Below are 14,989 nucleotides of genomic sequence, written 5' to 3'. Positions count from 1 at the left end.
TTATTTCCTAAATATTCTTTTCAAGATATTATTTTAATTGTTAGAACGTTAATAAATAGCGGATCATAATTCATTGGACATTTAAGTTTCCAGTCTATTAATATCTCAGTCTATGTACCGCTCCACACAACATCTCGTTCTACCGAGACTCGGACCTCGGACTAGTATCATAAGTATTGTAACATAACTACTGTAAAATACTCTTGTACCGACTGTTTACGCTGCAAATAAAACTCTCTCCTCCATCCATCGGAGTAATTACCAAAATCTCGACTTTTTCATCCACAACACGGTGACCGCACATTCGAGTATATACTGAACTTTTATCTAAATAAGTTGAGGGTATCATGCGTTGTATGGCAACTTGCACCATCTTATTGGAACCACTGAACCACATATCTTCCAGATCAGAATCATCTAATTCATGCCAGAAAAAAAATCAGTAACGTGTCAACTTGCTACAGTGTGACAGTCGTCCAAGCAATAATTCAATTCGAGTCTCTCATTACAAACTTCGTGAACTGAACACCTTGCAAGCCGTGATACCGGATCTTATGTTTAACAATCGAAAACGCATACATGGTGACTCATCAAACGAGTATTATTTCGAGTGTCATCATTTATCTCAAAACCCCAGTATACCGTGCGAGTGATAAATAAAACCATTTACATACTAGTGCGTGAGTGCATGACCCGGGATCTGCTCCAGCCAGAAAGCCGAACAACACTTAAGTTAGTGCCTGGATTAACTAGCGTTTAAACCACCCTACCTCAGCATCCACATCCACACTCATCCTAAAAAACAGTCCACGAAAGCGCAGCCAGTCATTATCTGTATACAATTGACCGTTGTGTTGGAGTTTGATCTCAATATTATGATGATATGGTTTTGAATATCATCATTAATATTTTGGATTAGTTGGGAAATCGATTACCGGAAAATAGATTTTCCATCTAACAAGGTGAAGTCAATACCCATGTATTAGATAATTTATATTAGTGGTATTTATTATTACGTTAAATCTCGTATTTTATCGCCAGAGTGGAGTAATAACTATAAAAACTATCCATGTGGCATAACCAGACGTCAAAGTTTCCCGGGAACAGTTTCCAGTATTTTAAATAGAGGATAAAATTGAGACATAATATAATATTATAATATGTAGGACCTGTATTTTACGATGCTTTTAGTTTCCTTAAAGTATCTTTAGTTACATAAGTTATTTCTTGGTGTGTAAAAATAAGAAGTAGGTATTTATAATATTATCTACTCAGACAGACTTAGACAAACTAGGATGGCTAGTCGCAAGAAGAACTCGTTATAATTCGCAAGCTCAAAATCATTCTAGCATTTAAAATCCATCCTGCGACATTGGTTGCGTCTAACCATCCTACTTAGTCAGCGGGGAGCCTAAGATAATATTAATAACAATATAAATAGGTAAATCATTCTACAGTGGCACCATAGGCGATTCGCGCGTGTATTGAATTGCTTGCGACAATGCCTGTTTCAATGCTAGCAAACAATACCACTACAATTGCAAGCCGCATTTGCCGTACCCATGATGCCACTGTAAAACGATTTACCTTATAGGTACCAACCGTGAAGAAGTAGTATGTAACTACGCGAGAAGCAACTTTTCAGGAGAACGGTTTTAGCATTGTTATTTTATATTTAATTATACAATAATCGTTGGTACAGATATAGTTGCTGCCAGAAACAACTCCCCACGGGAGCAAATATGGTACGGTGTGAGATTTGATATTTACTAATGAAAAATAGAATATTACTATAGTAGAAATTTAAAGGATGGTTTTATACATACAAATGGAAATATATTAATAATATTAATAAGACAAATTAATAATGTATAATTATTCCAGCATATACGCATTTTTGTTAAATGGTTTCATAAATCGACAGAGAAAAAACATCTGAGGGTACCCTAGTTATTTTGCTGAACCAATAATACCATCGCATGCCTGCAGGTACGTTCAATCACTTATATATACACCCGATCCTCTTTTTGCACGGGGGATACGTACCAAAGACTACCGTGCCAAACAAAACCGTCTAAAAAAAGATATGGTGCCCATACAAAAATGGTAGATAGATTCCATTAGGTACCTAAAACTAACCCATAATATAAAATTCTTGAACTCAAAAATAAATCGAATTTATTTATTATTTATACATTAAAATATTTACTGCTGTTTTTCTATGGCGAAAAATCACTCTCATCGCTGGGAATATTCAATGACGCTGACGCCGAAGCACGCGTCGCGTCTCTCGTATCGAACTCGAAGTGACTGACTAGTGGCGCCATGTATGTACGTATGTATGTCTGGGCGGCATCGGGTGACAACATATGTATGCACTAGTGGCGTGTGGTTCATTGCAACGCAGTTTTTTGATAAATATATACATACATACGTATTTTTATTCTTTTTAGTTTTTTTAAACCGTGTTAAAGCAAAAAAATCAGTGTAAATAAAAGATTTAAAAAAATCGGTACTTCTTTCAAACCGTGTTATTTCGAAATCGTGCAGAAAGAGGATCGGGTGTAATTGCAGAGTATGCTGCTGTACTGTATTTTAATTTCTTTGAAGCAGCTTGTTTATCTTACCCACTCCAAGTCCAATTTTATTATGTAAGAAATAATAATTATTCGATCTGATTAAGCTCGAAAAAAAACGAATTAAAACAAATATTATTAGTAGAGAGAAAATACATATAATATATACATTCAGGGCACAAAAGTTGTTCAGATAGGTTTTAATATATATATAGCAATCAATAAACAAACATACGTTTTAAAAATTACACTTTCTGATATCAGAGAATTAATTGTCATATAAACATGGTTTGTATGTAAGTGACAGAAAATGGGTCAGATATTCGTTGTTTTTTTAATATTATATTATATTGGTCGATATTAGATCAACGCATTATCAATTTGGAACAATTATGTTATAATATAAATAAACAAAGATGTATCGTAAAATACAAAAATAAATATGAAAATACAAAATAGTTTAGTATATCTTATGGTGTTTTATTATCACACATCAGAAAAGTTACGGTATTGCGGATAGGTATGCATTTTCCCACACGGTAACCCCATGTCAAGGGATTGCAATACCGGTATTTCAAAACCGGTATTCTAGTATTTATCAATACCAATATACCGGTTTTAAAAATCCAAAATACCGGAATATTCGGTAATAAGAAAGCACACTCGTTTACGTTTTTGAAAATGAATTATAAGTTATGTGCTGCTAAAATGCAAATATATTGAGTGAATCCATCAGAGGTGAAAAAATAATAAAACAAACTTCATCAAATATATTTATATAAGTAATTGTCGCGATGAATTATCATTTTATTTCGAAATAGAAAACATCCGTGATAAAAATGTTCAATTATTCTATAATTATTGATGGACTGTACAAGCGTTGAATTTAAGAAGCTTTTCTTGAAGCCGGGACTTATTTGCACTTGATGAACTACATAGTCAAATTATTCGTAAAAAATCACTAGTCCTACAATTATTATGATCAATACATATTTTTAAATGTCAACATAATAAATGTAGGTATATATGTTTTTGCTGTAAAATAATATTTTAAAAAGATTTTAATAGCTATATTTTATTGATAAGCACCTACTTCTGTTTTTTCAATGTTTAAGAAATACGGTATTCATAAGAAATACCGAAAAACCGGTATTGACATTTTTATTTGGTATTGCAATCCCTACCCATGTCCAAATCTGCCATGCCATGAAGACCGAACATGCGAATTATTGCTATTTATGTCGCTACATTTCAAAATCAGCTATGTCCACCTTTAGGTATTTTTGATTTTTTGTGAATTGCTGAAGAACTAACTGCTTTCCAACATTTCTGCATTATCAAAATGTGGAATTTATTCATTTTCTATACTCGAAATAATATAAACTTTCACCCTTGTGACTGTGTATTTGAGAAAACAAAAAGCTGTTTTTCTCCTATTCATATATTATGGACTTGGTTGATTTTGAAATCTAGCGACACATTTGCAACAATGACAGTTGTCATCATGCGCGTGCGTCTTAAATATAATTGTATTTTATAAAGTTACACTATCAGACTCAAATTCTATATCGCGACACACTTGTTTTATCATTTAAAAACATTTGGCTTTCTCACAAGCTATTTTCATTATTTTTTTTAATTACTTACTATTATTATTTCGAAATTAAGATATTTTTTTATTGCTGGAGTATTATTTGGAACACCTACAGAAAATTGCATAGCCCGGAAAATTAATTGTCAGACGCAAAATCTAGCCGCTTTTTCTCTGGCTACATATAAATATAATATAATATAATATACACCATATTATACACCAGTATTATGTATTAGAGTAGGTCGATACGTCGTCATGTTGCAATTTTGTGTGTGTAATATCGCGTATACCTGCTTTGGTACGGGTTGTTCCGAAATGCCAATCTAATAATGTTGAGCACTTTCTCTTTTGAGCTGTGTCTAGAATTACGATATATCTGACTTCTTTCACATTGGCAGTCGTGGCCGAGCGGTTAAGGCGTCTGACTAGAAATCAGATTCCCTCTGGGAGCGTAGGTTCGAATCCTACCGACTGCGAATTATTTTGCACCCTTAGAATACACTACTTATATATTTTTTTAATCAATTACTTGACTTTGTATTGGGTAATTGAATCCATATTATTATTCTCTCATTTGTTTTTTTTTAATCGCATATTACCTAATAATTATGATCAATGCGATCTCCAGTTTTGTTATAAAATTATCTCTAGCCGTAATAATAAGATGGTGCTCCTCAGTGTTACCTTGTCGTTTTTTATCTTATTTTGTCCACAATATTTCAAACAAGCCAAAACTCAAAAAACTGGATTCTTTTACAGGTTGCCTCATTCGTGTCGCTATATGACTTATAACTAAAGACTTGAAATTTGGTACCTTCTTAATATAGGAGAGAAATATACTTTTTAAACAAATGAAACTCGTTACTTGATAAATTCAATTTTATAATAATTTTACAATTATTGAGTCAACATAATATTTGCGAAAAACATCAAGTTGAATATACCTACTGTTAATTGCAGCATTTGTGAGTATCAAATTATGTAATTTATCTCACAAGTGATTTTTTAAGATTTTACGTATCTTTGACACACATGTATAAAAAGGTTTGATATCCCTGGTATATATTTAACATAAATATAATTCTATAATATATAGTGGCAGTGCGTGGTTCATATAATATATTAATGCATGCTAAAATTGCATGTTTCATTGATTTTATGATTCGCTCAACCGTAATTAATACATAATTTGACCGATAGTTTGATCGTCAAAATTGTATTTAATGCACTATCAGTGAAGTGGAAAAACAAACTGTCAATAATAAAATAATAACAAATAATTATTATCAAGTAGCATTTGGGAAATATTGTCACACCATCAAAGAAGAAGTAAACGTACCCATTCATTGTAATTATTATCTAGTAAAGAAAACTGAAATATTTTTTTAACTGTTACTTTTGTAACTACTTAAAGGAAGTACATACAACGTCCCAGCGTATTGGTAAACTTCATTGAAGTAATACAATGTAAATGTTGATAATCTTTTGCATGTCATACACTGTGGCCAATGTATCCTAGGTTTCTTTCGTTAATCATTTCTTTAGCTTTTTTCACCCAATTGTGTACATTAATATTACAGTATATTAGTTTTAACCAGTGACGTCCCGTAGGGGTAGGCAGATTGAGCGTCGCTTGGGGGCGGCAGTTACTCGAAGGGCGGCAAATCGAGGAGGTATATGTAGAAATAGCTAGGTACCTAAACATAGTAATAACGGAAATATCTTTCAATTAAAAAAATCAACTCACTGGTTGGAAACATAATATGTAGGTATTCATTAACATGCAAGGTTTAACAAGACTGTATTTTTTGTTGGGTTTGCGATATGTAGCTTACTTCCGTTGTCCTAGGATGTCACGTCCTTGATGACCAGTAATGACACGTCCTGATTTGAATTAATTTATCCAAATATTTTTGCCAGTCACTCGCGAGTTTTGGAAGTTGTCAGAAGAATTTTTAAATGTATTTGAAACCGTGGACTCGTAATGTTGTCTATTGAAGCAGAGATGGCATTTAAATTAGGTTTAGTGGTATATATTTTGTTAGTAATGTACATAAACATATTTTTTAGATATTGTTTTAGTCACGAAAGGATGATAAAAATACTGTTTTAAAAAATGGGGAGGCATTTTGGCGCTGCTTAGGGGCGGCATTTTGTCTAGGGACGTCACTGGCTTCAACCATGTGCTGTTATAATTTATACTGGCAGGTTAAATTCTTTCAGAATCGTTCAGATATATAAAAACGCTTTGATGTTTGGCTGAGCTTTAAACATCTCATGATTATTACGTGGTAGTAAAATTAATAATTTTTCGAGGAGCCTTCGTCTTTGATCATCATCAAGTTACTTGGCCACTGCTCTCATCAGCCAGAATATGACTATGGCAGGTGAGAGTGCACTTGTAGAATATAATTTAGCATAATATTATATAATAAAGAATTATAATACTGGAAATGAAGAGATTAAGTGTATAAGCATATCAATATATTAAACTAGTTAATATTGAAATTCATAAAATGTAAAAGGAAATAAAATTATGATGAATGTTATCCCACCTTTCATAAAAATATATGCACGCCAATGGTGTATCTATATATTAATTTTTATTATGTACATATTATATAAGTACCTACCTACTTTTACGTTCACCTTTTTTGCAATTGCTTTAACAAAATACGCAAATGAGCGTTAATTGCAATTTGAAATTGATGCATGTTGCAAATTTCAATCACGAAACAAAATTTATAAAATTGGTAACAAGACTACATTTTTGCTGGAAAAGCATTAAGTATGTATATAGGTATATTATGTAATATATAATTATCAAATTTAAAGTAATATTGAGAAAAAAAAAGTTTACCGCCAGATGAAGTACATACCATTGCTATTTTTAAAGAACTTATTATCAGCTGTTTAAAGACGATTATTTTTTAGAAACAAAAACAACAAAATATAATCATAATAACACAATAGTTAGGTACTTATCTACTTTTATTATGTACATAGCGGGCATGTATTTACCTAAATGCATATCAGGAGCACAGCTATATAGATCGATTGAAAATGAGGTGGGTATATTTTAGTATGCCATTTGCAGTGACTGGTAGAATCGGAGTACTCCGTTATGAAAAAAATACAATAGTCGGTAACCTCATGTATGAATAATTCTCGGTATTATTTCGTAGGATTACTGATGGAAACACACCATCTGTTTAGTTCCTTTGTCCATGATAACTGATATAAATCTATATCTATTCTATAGATAAAGAACTAACCTACATTCTTGATTCCAATCATATAAATAGTAGTTAATAAATAATTATTGTTTTATACCGTGAAAAAATAGTTCAAAATAACAATATTTAATTCTGTTGGAAACAATATTCACAATTCAAAACGAGTTTACATAGAACATTGCTATTTTTGTTTCTGGGAGAATTCTTGATTTTTCTTATATTTCTAGTTTTAATTACAATTCTAAAATAATAACATATTTTCATGTTTTTCTTTTTAAAATACTTTTTCTGGTGGTTATAAATTTTGTATAAACAGATCGCAAATAAAAAAAAATCCTTGGGCTCGTCCGGGATTTGAACCCGGGACCTCTCGCACCCTAAGCGAAAATCATACCCCTAGACCAACGAGCCATATCGACATTTGGCGAATATAATGTATTAATCAAGATGGTATGTACATTTATAAAACCACAAAAAATAATTCGATTACATACTATTATTATTCATTTGTATATAAAAATAATATTAAAATATATTGATGAAACGTTAAAAATATAAGATGTGTAGGTACATATAATAAATAGTACTTGATTATTTTTTTATGATCTATGTCTTTATGTTGATTTTGAATACGATAATAATTTGAATAGTATGTAACATTCTACTGTAGCGCAGTGCTCGGATTAGAAATTTTGACGAACCGGAATGTTTTTTTCCTTCTAAAAATGTATTTTTATATAGGTAAAAAGCTGAAAAGACATACAATTATTTATTGTAATCTATCATATGTATATTTTATGACTAACCAGTTAACATAATTATTATACCTACTTACATATATTTAAATTCCGTCAAGAGTTATTATGATCCGTAACCTAAAATTGGTCCGCTTTGCATACTAGTAGATTGCAGAAAATTGTTGAGACAATAAGATAATGTATAAACATAAGAATTATAACCACATTATAAAAATTACATGAACACACATTTTAATGACTTTTAAGACTTTTTAGAAGGCAAAGCTAAAAACTATCGACTTTTTTGGCAGGAAAAACTAAAAACAATCTCGACATTGATTTTAAATGAAATTTATTTTTTCTCTTGGGCTGTGAACCAAAATTTAAAACCAAAAAATAAACAAAATTATCTAATTTAGGTTGCATCTCGGAAAGATTAAAGAGCCCTACCTTAATGTGTCTGATAATATAATTGCACGTCGGTTCGTGAAATTTTCCATTTCGAGCACTGATTTATTATTAGTTTCATGGCATCATTCATAGTTGATTTTGTTTGTAGATCCGTTATAATGTTATCGATAATTTGTTTATAGATAATAATTATTACATAGTATTATTACACGCTGACTTTTAGTACTGAATTCAAAATACTACTTTCTAGTGAACGCGTATGTCTCTATCACTTAGGTACTCAAATTCGGTCATGGGTGGCAGTTACTTAAAGTTAGTAAAGTTTGGTATTATTATACATGTCTTAATATATTACTATCGTTGTTGACTATATGGTATGAATTAATAGTGTCTATCTAACAATCTTAAAGAAGGTTGAATATTATTAGATATCAATTAATATGACATTTGAAATCAATATGAATATACAGTTATTAATTTATATGTAGGTACATAGACGAATCAATTATGTAATATACTTATATATATAATATGTAGTAATAATCTAAATATACTTGCTGTCAATCAAATATTGTCGTAGACTGATTAATGGCTCTGACACCAAAAATAAATGGCGGACGCATAATATTATTAGTTTATAATAATAAAAGAACGGTTGTCACTTTTAATAATATTTTTTTACACTTTAACCCACTGTAATGTATATTTTGACGAATGATTTATTGAATATTCAGAATTTTATTCTATCAATAAAAATATTAGTCTAATAAATAATTGAAATGTCAAATCATTTTGTCAATGTTATATTCATAGCCGAAATAATATGTAATTGAATATTAAATTTGTTCGTAATCAATTCTGGATTTTTAGTAGGTAATGATAGTAAAATATATATTTTTACTACTTAATTGAAATTCCTTTTAAAAATAATTAATTTAACAGAATATAAAAATGTTTTTAAAAAAATCACTGGATGCATCGAATTTAATATAAAATTATTTGCCATCACCATTGAGTCTACAATCCAATGAGGACTTTGGTTGCCTTCAGTGCAATGGTCGTGTATCAATAGAACCAGTACCTACTTCGAACCGGAAGAGAACCGAAAACCGGAAAAACCGTTATTTTCGTTAGAACGAAAACCGAAACCGAACCGGAAAAAAATATATCGGTTTTTTCGGTACGGTACAATAATTATGTTCAAACATGCGCGTTAACATGATCATACTCCACACTTCAATTGTCGTAGGCGCAGCACGTATTCCTTACCGGGTTATCATACAAGTAGCATATTATAAAATATGGTAGAAAATAAATTTTATTACACATAAAAACATTTAAAAAATAACCGGAAACCAAATTAACCGATATTTTTTCCGGAACCGAATCGATTATTTTTTTTTTTTTTTTTTCCCGACCATGTCTGATCCTAATAGGTTCATATGGGCCTCCACAGAGTAGAGGTTTGTATTAACAGATTTTGTTTTTACGAGAAATGGATGTCAGCCACTTGCTCAACCTATTAGGTCCATACCTTGACTCACACACAAATTGAAAAACAATATGTGTACTTGCCAGACCCAGGATTCGAACCTGGGACCTACGGCGTGATAGTCCAACGCTTAAGCCGCGCGGCCACCTTTTTTTTTAGTTGAACCGTAACGAAAACTGAAACGAAAAAATATAACGTATTGCCCTGAATACAAATTGAAAAAAATACACGTAATTTATTAAATTTGCAGAACGCACGATTCAAGCCCGAAACCCACGTCACGGGACGATATTATATGATTTTTTAGCGGTTTTCGATCTTGGTAAATTCTAACGTGTTTAAAATATGCATTAATATTAATATGTAGACATTAAAACAGAATTACATTTTTCGGTAAGATTGAAAGATTATTGAAATAGATTATTGAGTGTCGGTACAAGCTACCGATTTATAAAAACTGGAATACATCCGTTACGCCTTTTTTGAGAAGTGACGAATGGTTTTTCAAATTTTCCATTTCGAGTACTGAGAATTGATGGCAGTGAGCTACCACACTCTTCTATTATGACTCCTTAACTTAGAACTAATAATAATAAGATAAACGTACTATATTTGTCTAAGGATACTGAAGCGTTACGAATTAAACAGCACTCGTATTTTACCATCACAAAGAAATAGCTACTCAATTTCCGATTCCGATCCGTCATCTTGAAACTATTCCCCATACTGTGCAATATAAATAGTTTAATGCGCGACTATAAAAAGAATCTCCATATCACTCCTGCAGCAAGCCGTGAGTGATAAAATACGAATCAAGTGATAAGATGAGAACTCTAATGGTTAATATGAAAATGACTCACGTAATCTAGTTAACGGCCCACATGCTCGTCGTAGGTCAAAATTGAGTTTTTATTGTATTTTCAAACCATGATACTGGACACTCCTTAAACGTTATAGATAATCTATTTATATAATTCTGAAGCCTTATTATCCTTTATAGTTATTTTAAACATTTGATGATTGCATAAAGTATTTTTGTTACATAAAATAGTATTCTTTTAAACCTCTCGCTCTAATGTCTTAGAATATAGTCATATTTCGGTACATAACTGTGCAGTGGTGTTAAGATTTTTTACATTTATTAATTTTTAAACGCATTTATAAACCCATTAGTATAATTTATGACGAGATAATTTTTGTAAAATATTCACGATGAAAAATTATATTGATAATCTCTGTGATCCCAAATTTGACAAGAATTCGGCATTTTATTATTCAAAAAATCGGCAAGATTAACACATTTGAAGATGATTCTAAAGATACGTATTATAAGCTATGTCTTTGACCATTTAAGTGTGATAAACATCTTATGAATAATGATTGATTTATAATAATTATTGACCTAAGAATAAGGTAGTGTTTTTTTGAAATACGCCATTTCTTTTGTCATTCCCCAGTGGTTAAGCTACAACATACGGCCGTAGCCATAAATTGACAAACTATAATTGAAGTAGGGAGTAAAATGATATTGACGTATAATAAATAATAAGTAAATAATTGTAAGTATATCTATGACTAAAAAACACATTTTTCATTTTAATGTTTTCAGATACATATGTTATTGTAGTATATTCTTGGGTTTTCACCGTGTCTCCTTCTTCCTTCTTTACTCGACGTTTCGGGCTCGTTGCAGAGGCCATTATCAAGAGATATGTTTTATGATGAAATGTGGTGTAGGTATGTGAATGTAAACGTTGCTCTAAGAATGTCAAAAGGAATCCGATTATCTAAGAGCAAATGTTGCTCAGAGTAATCTGTCTATGACTACGATACTACGATAAAAAACAACCGTGAAAGCCTCAAACATTACATATGTTATTAATTAATACAATTGAAATTGTAGATTATCAAAAAAATGTGTCAAATAGTGCCTCTGGTACGTAAGCATCTAAATCAAACCATAGTAGATACAAAATATTTTTCTATCTATAATATATCTAAAATGATGTATGGCTTAATGCCATAATTTTTATAGATAGTTTATAGATAGATGATTTTTTTTGACCATTATCTATAATGGTTTGGTTTTCGCAGTTTTTGATTGAATTAAAAATAAACTACAACAAAAAACTAATCACCATCTGTAAATTGTAGACTAAGCTCAATGAAAACAAAAACAAATGACTGACTAAGTTTATTGTCGACTATTTATGTCGGATCTTCACAGCCTATCTCCACCCTTCGCCACTGGAACACCATCATACCACATCAGGTTCTTTTCAACACAAGTCACCTGATTTCTTTACCTTCTTCCCTGAAGAACATGATAGATCGGTCAAAATCCATCACGTGATCGACGCGTTGGACGCATCGTTGCCAACTTAGCATTTTTCCAGCCAGATTTAGCATTTTTTGATAGGCATCTAGCTTATGGAGTTTTTATTAACGTTTTTAAATACCTTCAATTGCTTTAAATATGCTGAAAATAACCTTCAGATATTTAATAAAGGTAGGTCGGTTCTTGAAAAATAAAACAACACTATGAAACAATAGGAGCATTCTTGGTGTTATAGTGATATTATCGTATCAGATATTTTAACTCAATATGTACTCAACACCCACGGTGGCCGCGCGGCTTAAGCGTTGGACTATAACGCCGTGGATTCCAGGTTCGAATCCTGGGTCTGGCAAGTACACATTTTGTTTTTTTAATTTGTGTATGTCAGGGTATGGACCTAATAGGTTGAGCAAGTGGCTGACGTCCATTTCTCGTAAAAAACAAAATCTGTCAATACAAACCTCTACTCTGTGTTGGCCGATATTATGATTCTATAAGGATCGGACATGGTCGAAAGATGTACTTAGGCATATGGTATCGGATTGACGATTATCAGATATTTCACTCTCTAGTATTACTACCTAATTATTACTTATCATAGGTTATTTTGTCAATTTTGAATTAAGTTTCTGGGAAAATTTGGTATGATTTTTTTGCTTTACGATAGGCAAGAAAGGTATTGAAATTTTATTAAGTATCACAAAATCTAGCATTTACCCTACCAAATAGCTTATTTTTGTACTCCATCTAGCATGTTTTTTTTCACGACGGTTTGCATCACTGGTTGGACGAGCCTGATTTATATAACAGGGAAGTATCTATATAGGTACCAAATAGTTGCTTTAATATCAATAATACATACAGTTACTTATTTGTAATCTATTGTAGCACTTCGGTCATTGACATATTAAAACATAACACTATGTAATTATAGTACAAAGAATACTCTCATCGACCATAATCAATCATATTCTTGTGACATTTACGTTATCAGCTATACCTAAATCGACTTTATATGAAAACTTAGCAGTTACATAAATACTCGTAATAGCTATTTTGTAAATATTAATATTCACTTCTAGGCTTTTTGGCTTTAACTCTATAAGCCTAACTAATTTATAAACGTAGGTATTAGCATGTTGACTATACTAGCTGATGTTAAATAAAACACTTACGTGGATAATCATTATAATGTTACATAGGTCGGTTACAATTCAAGCTATACCACGTAATTAATATGGACTGTAACAGGTAAATTTTAGAGACAGAATAGCCAAATATAGTAGCAAAACGATTTAAAAATTTGCAAGTTATCCATACTATATTGTTTTTTGAACAGTTATAATATGTACATATTTATTTTTATAGCGAAGAGAAAAAAAACTAATACAACCAAAGTAAATACACAAATAAATATTTCTTGGCATTGTTAAGAGGGGACATGCTCGTCGAAGGTCAAAATTGAGTTTTTATTGTATTTTCAAACCATGATCCTGGACACTCCTTAAACGTTGTAGATAATCTATTTATATAATTTTGAAGCCATATTATCCTTTATAGTTATTTTAAACATTTGATGACTGCATAAAGTATTTTTGTTACATAAAATAGTATTATTGTAAACCTCTCGCTCTAATGTTTTAGAATAAAGTCATATTTCGGTACATAACTGTGCAGTGGTGTTAGGATTTTTTACATTTAATAATTTTTAAACGCATTTATGAATTACTTTAATTATAATTAGTCAATTTATGGCTACGGCCGTATGTTGTAGCTTAACCACTGGGGAATGACAAAAGAAATGGCGTATTTCAAAAAAACACTACCTTATTCTTAGGTCAATAATTATTATAAAGCAATCATTATTCAAAAGATGTTTATCACACTTGAATGGTCAAAGACATAGCTTATGATAAATATCTTTAGAATCATCTTCAAATGTGTTAATCTTGCCGATTTTTTGAATAATAAAATGCCTAATTCTTGTCAAATTTGGGATCACAGAGATTATCAATATATTTTTTTATCGTGAATATTTTACAAAAATTATCTCGTAATAAATTATACTTATGGTTTTATAAATGCGTTTAAAAATTAATGAATGTAAAAAATCTTAACACCACTGCACAGTTATGTACCGAAATATGACTATATTCTAAAACATTAGAGCGAGAGGTTTACAAGAATACTATTTTATGTAACAAAAATACTTTATGCGTTCATCAAATGTTTAAAATAACTATAAAGGATAATATGGCTTCAAAATGATATAAATAAATTATCTACAACGTTTAAGGAGTGTCCAGGATCATGGTTTGAAAATACAATAAAAACTCAATTTTGACCTACGACGAGCATGTGGGCCGTTAATGTTTATAAATGTTAACAGAAAAATATATATTATATATTATATTTGGTAGGTACACACAAGCATTCCTGCAAACGTTAAGCGAAGAGTGACTTGAAAGTAGGTAGAATATGTGTTCATTACATTATTTTTATTTGTATTGATTTATCGACATGTCTGTGTGTAACGCAAATGGGAAAAAACAAACATATACAAAACTGTCCGGAGAGAGAGATAAGATGTATTAAAAGTAGTAAG

General features: G+C 31.0%; 2 non-coding genes across 2 annotated transcripts; one reads left to right on the top strand and one right to left on the bottom strand.

The window, feature by feature from the left end:
- The first annotated feature begins 4,564 nt into the window (after window positions 1-4,564).
- TRNAS-AGA (transfer RNA serine (anticodon AGA)) lies at window positions 4,565-4,646 on the top strand. Its single transcript has one exon. It is a non-coding gene; the product is annotated as a tRNA-Ser (tRNA).
- A 3,099-nt stretch (window positions 4,647-7,745) lies between these two features.
- TRNAP-AGG (transfer RNA proline (anticodon AGG)) lies at window positions 7,746-7,817 on the bottom strand. Its single transcript has one exon. It is a non-coding gene; the product is annotated as a tRNA-Pro (tRNA).
- Window positions 7,818-14,989: the final 7,172 nt, after the last annotated feature.

Source organism: Rhyacophila brunnea, unplaced genomic scaffold, assembly GCF_057557595.1.
Source record: "Rhyacophila brunnea isolate RB1 unplaced genomic scaffold, BYU_Rbru_1.0 scaffold_14, whole genome shotgun sequence".
Lineage (NCBI taxonomy): Eukaryota > Metazoa > Arthropoda > Insecta > Trichoptera > Rhyacophilidae > Rhyacophila > Rhyacophila brunnea.
This window is presented reverse-complemented; position numbering and strand designations above follow the sequence as displayed.